The sequence below is a fragment of the Bacillus rossius genome, chromosome 15 (genome assembly GCF_032445375.1).
Source record: "Bacillus rossius redtenbacheri isolate Brsri chromosome 15, Brsri_v3, whole genome shotgun sequence".
In the NCBI taxonomy this organism is placed as follows: Eukaryota; Metazoa; Arthropoda; class Insecta; order Phasmatodea; family Bacillidae; genus Bacillus; species Bacillus rossius.
This window is the reverse complement of record NC_086342.1, coordinates 2,245,318-2,253,951: the sequence shown is the minus strand read 5'-3', so window position 1 is coordinate 2,253,951 and position 8,634 is coordinate 2,245,318.

Here is an 8,634-nt window from a genome sequence, read left to right as displayed (position 1 = left end):
GCTCGCGAGAAGCCTCAGATGTACATCAAGTTCTGTCCCTGCCCGAACACGCCCGAATATTCACCTTCGGCCAACCTCGGGATTTGTTTTATTTCTGCGCAGGAAAAAGGAATTCAAATATTAAAAGTGGTCGGTTCGGTTAGCTACATTAAAACGCTTTAAAACACCATGGACGGTTAGTTAGGTTAGTATAGCTACATTAAAATAAACAGAGAAATATAAATATATATATAAATAAACCCGAGGTTGGCCGAAGGTGAATATTCGGGCTTGTTCGGGCAGGGACAGAGCTTGATGTACATCTTAGGCTTCCCTCAGCTTGCGCACTGTACAGCCCCATGTTCACAACGAAGAGGGAAGACAGAAGCCATCGATTTTTTTTTTTACGTGATTACGTCTTTCAAATTGCTTCCATATTGGGAGGCAATTAAAAAAAAAAAACGAATGATAACAACATCGGGGGATACAGATTGGTGTTGCAGCTACATATCTATCATCTCCATCCACCGGATAGCTAAAGGATCAAAGAATTCGTTACGCCAAGTGAGGACGGTGGAGGGGGAAGCGCTGTTATTTTTAGGTAATTTTTGCTGCGTTTAGAGTTTTACATTTAGTATAACTTTTGACTCGGAGAAGCTACGACGTTCGTTTGAGTTGCAATCGCCAGTTCTTTTCAAAATCTATCGATAGCATATATAAAACACTAGTGTAAAATATTTTCAGGGAATATATATGGTGCTAAAATAAAAAATAGCATATTTTATATTTTGTATAGAAAATATTACCTGTTACGTACACGTATTCATGGCCGTGTACATGACACAGCCACACCCCCTTTTTGTTTATATAAATTGCAGACCTAACAAACAAAAAACACAATTTCTATATACATAGAAAAAATTTAGGTATTATTTATCTACACCCTATCAAAGCTTTAATTAATTGTAAACGTTTTCACTGTAAATGTGCCTGTGGCAATACGCACAGGCATATTTGGAGTCATGGGCAGTTGTCTTTAGAATTATTTTTTTTTGTTGTGGGCCTGGGTAAATTGGTGGTTGGGGGGGGGGGGGGGGGGTGCAAAAAGTTTCCCCAGTGGGCCCTGCAGAAGACAATACACCTAGGGGGTTAGGCAGTTGGCAGAGACGTGGGCTTTGTGCCGTTAGAAATACATTTGGCTTGGACTAATCATTACGATGGAAATAGATACTAACAATGAAGAGGCCAAAAATTCAGTTCAAATTAGTTAGCAGCAGGATGTTTGCAGGACGGCAGGTATTCTGGTATCTTACCGGCATGTCACTGTGTACGGGCGTGGTTCAAGGCCGAGAGAGAAGAGAAAAGGGGGGGGGGGAACCTGGGAGGCGTAACTTCAAGATTCTTGGCAACAAAGTACTTGCATTATAATTGCAGAATCACTGTTGCAAGTGCGTCATATTACGCTCCAAGGTAAGTACGTAGCGTTCAGAGTGTCCTTGAGTTAAAAAAAAAAAAAAATCCCTCCTTCCCTCAGTTTCCCCTTTTCGTTTTTGAGTTGGGTGCGTCTTTGGTTACCCGTAAAACTGCCACTGTCCAGTTTAAAAATACAATTTCCTCATTTCCACTTGACTGCTCTCGCGGCTGTCGCCTCGCCTCGCTGGCAGATTACGATAGCCGTAGCACGAATGACGAAACCAGTACGGAAATGAGAACGAAAAAAAAAAAGTAGGGGAAAAAAAAGCAGACTAGCTGAGAGATAAACAGATAAATACACCAGCTTGTTTGCTCGTTACAAGCGGCAGTCAAGTCTGGTACCGGATCGCTTTATCCTTTTAACTTCATCCATAATCAACTGCACAGGTCATGGTCAAAGAGCAGATGAATGATTTCAGTTAGTCGTTGTTTTTATTCAGTTGCACCGGGAACACTCTCCGCTGCCACTTGAAACCAGCAAATAAATTGTTTTTGCGGATTTCATGAGGAAGGAGAGCCCATGGTGCCATACATACACAAACAATAACAAACAACAACAAACAATAACAAACAACAACAAACAATAACAAACAACAACAAAAGGAAGAACATCAATAATGCTCGCAAGCTTTCACGGCCATTGTCTGAAGTGGCTTGGCTTCTGGGTTGTAGCCGCGTCCTTGGCGAATAATTCACCGACGTTTCGGTCGACATTGCAGTCGCCATCATCAGGGAGCAGTTACCTACGCCAAGGACACGGCTAAAACCCAGAAGCCAAGCTACTTCAAAAGGAAGAACATCATTTCTTTTTAAAAAAAAAAAAAGTTTATATTATTTAGTTAGTGAGGATTAGTCTCAAGTTTTCTAAGTGCGAGTCTGTTGTCTACATATTCATACTCCACTTTGAAAAGGGGACATCTGGCTCCTACACTCGCCCCTCTGTGGTTACATTTGGATTTTCTGCAAAACCGTTGAAGTTGACTGCAGCATTCCACCCCGGCGATACACATTCTGCTAAAGGGCTACGACTTGCAGTTGTTGGTTTGACTGCGTGCAACATACTGGCAGTTATTATTTCCTAACTTATAAAGTAGTTCGCAGCTCCTGACTGCCGTAAAAGAGCTCGGTCCGTTATACCCCAAGGACCCCCAGAATGCCCCAAGCGCAGCTGTGACGCAAAAAAAGCTTCAAGGTGAAGCGGCGGCGATCAAAAACCAGCGCTCCAATTCCAAGAACTTCGTCTCCAACACCGTAGCCGATCCACGAGTCACAATTCAAGTAGCTTGGCTTCCAGACAACGACCGTCTGACACAGAAACGTACACAGAATTTCAGTTCCGTTAAGTTGCGGAAGGTGGGGGGAGGGAGTTATAACCTCTTTGCCTACTATTTACTTCCAGATTCTTCCCTTTTGTTGATCCCTTCAACATCCTGCTTTCGTCACTTGCTTGAAATAAAAACCGCTCGCGATATTGGAACGTGTCTCAAAAAAAAATGTCTTAAGAAATTTTTGAACGTTGTTCATGGTAGTAAAAGTTTATTTTTTTCATGTGTTATGATGATTTTAGTGGGAATTGTTAAATGTCGTGAATCTTATAGGGCAAATCTTAAATAAACTTAATGCTTCTAGGTTGGGACTGAACAAACATTTTCCTATTTCAATGGCCCGTAATATATTGACAAAATAGATCAACGTTTTTTTTTTCAAGGCTCGAACGGAGGCACTAGACAACTATCAGTCTCGCATAGTAGTTTAGTAATAATAATAAATGCCTCTATGGTAGAATGCTCAATACAATTTCAGAACACTGAATGTTTTTTTTTTCTTTTCTCTATATTATGGACTATACTATATACCTGATATTTTCATTTTCTTCGGTTATCATAAAAAAATATCAGGTGGTAACACATTACCGTAAAAAAACCACGTTAAACAAATAAAACTATTAAGTAATTTATGTATTTTTCTTCTATTAATTATTTTAATTCATATATTTAACACCATCATAAACATTTCAATTAATACATACTTGATCATAAGTATTAACGCTGTCTATGAATTCACATAAGAACTAGCTAGCTACAGAAGTGCTATATGCCGTGTAGATTTGAAACACTGCTAGGGTGCATGGGCTGAGCTGCCTCCCGCTGATTGGTGAAGCGGCAAGCCACGCCCAGCCCGTGCAACGGTCGCAGATAATTCTACGAAAAGAAGTGACTTTATCTTTATTCATTGCAAGGCACACAGCAGGACCTTCCCGCTTATCGCTCCTTTTCCCCCCCCCCCCCCCCCTCCAACATCGCGCGCTGCTGACGTCACGTGGAGGATTCAGACCTAGCTTGTCGCTTGCTAAGCCGTACACAACTCGTCATTGTGAAGAAAGTAATTAACCAAACTGCACGAAATTTTTAGTTTATATTTATTAATATCTATAGCCGCCAATGGTTCAGTTGTTACGACCTTAAAAACTTTAATACGGCAGTAAAAAAAAAAATAATACACGGTAAAGTGTTTTTAAGGTCTATGAAAAGCTTTCGTACAATTTTTGTTTCCAAATGATTTTGTATTCCTGATTACTCTAACAATGTAATGCAAGAAAACCAAATCTGCATCAAGGGTCAAATATCAAATCGAAGTTTACTAAATATTGATAAACATAACTATTTCCTCGCAATTGTCTTGTATGTTTTCAGGTTCCACTCGCTCTCGCACATGCACAATGAAAAATAACTTTTGAAATTGCTGTTTATAAAAATGCCCCTTATTTTTAATTTCGATAAAACCTAAGTTTAACAACATCGGGTATTTATATGAGTGGCTGAGCCAAATATGTTTATTTCCAGCAAAAACAAACACAATGTCGTCACGAGCATTTATTTTTTGTACGATAGGCCTTACTTGTTTCAAAGAATTTTTAAATCACAGGACGTGATCAAAGATAACTTTGTTTTTAAATTTCTGTAAAATTAGTTTGGGAAATCGTATTGCCTGATTGTAAAAAGAGCTAATATTTAAAAACCATACGTACCGGTACAGCCTCTGCTCTCGACAATTTGAGTTCATCTATGTTTTCATTTTATGCTCAAAGTAATTACTAAAAAATACAAATTAAAATTTAGTATTTGTTTCTGAAAATTGAAAACCTGTTATAGTGTGAATGTTATAACAGTCAGCATAAGCCAGTGGTAAAAATTATAAAATCATAAGTATCCAGTTTTGGCAAAAGCTTGAGTCTATTTTCAACAGATAACGAAATTATATTCTTCTAATTTCCATATATATGCCAAACTAATTAAATGTTCGTATACACGTGGTCAAATATTAATATTATTTCAAATTGGCTGGTGATAGTGTTAGAGAGTAAATTAATTTGAAAAATCAATCATTAGAATGGATGGTACTGTAAGAGTGCATATAGTTTTACATTTATAATGTTACTAGATAACCCGCAGCTCCACTCGTGCAATTTCCTGGTATTTCACCATATTAAGATAAGCATGTGATTAACTACAAACGATGTTACCAAAGAAATATACAAAATGAAATGTCAGGGAACCAGTAGAATTAATTCATAGCAAAAACATTTAAACCTGTTATTTTATAAAACTGTAATGCACAAGTCTGTTAAATAAATATTTTGTGTGTATTAAGTACCTGATTTTATAATGTTTTATTTTACTTTATTTGAAAACACATTTAACTTTGATGAAATCACACTTACCTCTTTTAATTTCATAGGGTATCTTGGTTAAAACATTGCCTAAACATGGGCTTATTTTACTTTAAAATTAAATTATGCTATGGTTTACACTTACACTTTTATTTATTTTGGGTATAACTATGCTCAGAAAAATTAAACATTTAAACCTTATTACACACACCTAAATTATTTTAGAATTTTTTTAAACACTCCGAATCTTTTTTGAAGTGAAAATTTCTTTAGACACGTTGGGCGATTTTCGGATGGGAAAATCCTAGAAGTCCCCTTCACCGACATACTACTGGTGCGGCAGCAACCTGTAAACACGTATAGGGCCTACGCATATACACACAAATACATTGTATATAGCTTTTGCCCGCAGCTTCGCTCGCGTTAATGTAGATTTTGTCAATCAATTCCGGTTTTCGGTCGACACAGGAAGCATTAATTGAAAAAACGATTAAATTCAATAAATAAATAGCTATTGGTAGCTATTTGTAGGAATATATTTATTGTAAAAATATATTAAAAAGCATTTCACGCTTTTTAACTTTGTCGGTATTATGGCTAAATATATAATATTTTAATTTTATTAAACTATAATTTATTTCTGGATTATAGTTACCTTATGTCATTTTCTGAACCACTGACGTGTGTGCAAAATTTCATGATGATCGGTTGAGTAGTTAAGGCGTAAAAGCGCAACAAGCAAACAAAATCACTTTCGTATTTGTAATATTAGTAAAGATGTTGTGCGCAGCAAATTCGTGATAACTGAATGGGTGCATGTTTCTGATTACTTATATTTCTAGCTGACGAATAACTAGCTGTGTTTGGATGCAAAAATTGACGTAATAAAAGGTGGTTATGTTTGTAATTAATGTTTAAAATTGTATTTCAAACTTTTCCAGTGGATTTCAACAATGAAACAGCATTAAAAATAAAAAAGAAAAAAAGAAAAGAAAATGTATTGTTGAAATCCATGCAAACTAACTAAACATTTAAACATTTCATTATTAAATTTGAAATGATATTGCATTGTTGTAATACATGCAAAGTATTAAAATATATATATATATATACAAACATAAACTGAAATAAAGTAAATTCAACTTATTTCGTATTGAAACCACTATTGGTTTTTATGCAGCGTTCCCGACTGTCTCGCTTTTCCCCCTCCAAAATCGCGCATACGTTTCTTAGGAACTTTGCTAAAAAGCATATTTCGAGAGTTTTTGTAACGCGATACCATCGTGCAAGTGCGAGCGCGCGCGAAACTCGAAAACATACAAGACGATTCTGAGCAAACGGCTATATCCATCAACGATTATAGTAAACCTCTTTTTGATATTTGATCCTTAATGCATATATCGCATTATTTTATTACATTTCTAGTGTAGTCTGGAAAGAAATATCCTTCGATAACGAACATTGTCCCAAATCACACGCCAAACCTTAAAATCACTGTGTGACGTATTATTTTTTTTCTGCCGTATTATATGGAATGAGGCATTAAAAACTTATCCATTACAGGCTATGTACATTAAGGAATAGAACCTAAAAAAAAATTAATTTGTTTGGACGTTTAGTTTCTTCACAATTACGAGTTTATTTTATCGCGGCATACTGCTGCCTTGGCCGGGCAATACTAGCCTTATCTCAGTCCTCCAAGTGACGTCAGACGCCTTCAGCCAATGAATGCACATTGAACGGGAATGACCTACCTTATATACTCTAAATACCTACCTTGGGCCCACAGCAGCATATGGGTTCAAGTCTCTCCCGCGATCCCGCTAGAGAAACAAATTTGAACACCGCCTTATAAGCAACCCAGTATCATCCTTCCACAGACACCCACACATGAACTCTATATCACAACAAGAGGCAGTGGGCGGGTCCTTGGTTCGATGCTCGGTTCTGGCACACGGACCACGAGCCCCTCAGTGGCTGCGATGACAACACTGTGTCGCAGTGTTGCCTGATCGAGCAAACAGTCCGAGCAACGCTAGCTCCCTCGTGCAGGCAACAGGCGGGAGACTGTGTGGCTGGGAAGCGCTAAGTTTTAAATATAAAGAAAACATTGAAATATCTTAAACATAGTAAAAAAAAAAGTAATTTTACAAACATTCCTGGTTAATAATTTATGGAAATGCTGTATTAACAGACAGGCGTATTGAGAATGCACAGTTTCAATTTATTATACTTTGGAATATTTGTTGACATTGTTGTATCATCTTTGTGGCAATGGAATAAGCACGGCTGCCGTGTGCACATGTGCAGACGTGTGTACGTGTGTTTTTTTTCTTTCCTATAGTCGAAACTGAGGTTATGGTTTTCAACACTCATACTTTTCGGCTATGCAGTTTTAAATTTTTGAAACAAAAGATAAAGAACTTTAACATTGTGTTTTAGTTGTTCCGTATTGCAATATATATGTATGTATGTATGTATGTATGTATGTATGTATGTATGTATGTATGTATGTATGTATGTATGTATGTATGTATGTATGTTTATAATATCTTACACATTTGTGGCGAATATTCCCAGCATCAAACGATCACACACACACACACAGAGAGAGAGAGAAAAATCAAGTTTACCAACTTTTACTTTCGAAACTTTAACGACTTTTAGGTTGTTAGGTTGCCTATGAAAAGCGCACAGTTCGCTGATTTCCAAAGAAAATAAGAGCGTTAGTTACGGCATTGTGCTGCTGGCTCTGCCCGAGCGAGACGGCGTGGCTGCTGAAGGCCGAGTTCCGCCGAGGTCAGCTCGTCTCGTCTAGCGAGCATGGCGGGTTCTCTCCGGTTCCTCCAGTCCCCGCACCAATATTCCCCCTCCAGCGCCAAGGGTCTCACAACCGCCAAGCGCCAGGCAGCGACCCTTTCATCGCGTGCTGGAATCCTACATACTCACTCTCTGACTGCAACGCCAAAGATATATGCATACCGCGGAGACATGCGTATCACAACGCACAGATATTAACCTACTACATAGATATGTCTGTAAAATAGAAAATGAAAGTGTAAGGCTGGGTTCACAATTAAAAAAATTAAGCGAGTGCATAGCAAGCCGTTCACACGAACTGTGCACACGGCCTGTGCGAACTGCGAAATCGGTTCACAATTGAATTCTTACTGTTAAATTTCAGCCAATTAAATTTCGCGAACTATGCGACATCTGTTTGCAGTGTTAGTAAATAAACATATTAACATTCAAAATAACGATAATACTTTTATTATCGCGACATTTTCTTACCACAATATGGTTAATAAATATAAACATATTTCTAGTCCCGCCAAAAAAGCACCCTACTCTTCTCTCATTGGCTGTTGTGCCATGCGTACGCGACCGAAATAAAATATATTCATTTCACTCCTATGCGCACGACCTCGCTCCAATGCACACGACCAACTTTCTGCTATTGTGAATCGTTAGGTTAGGGAACATGGCGTTCATATCCTATGCACACGATCTAC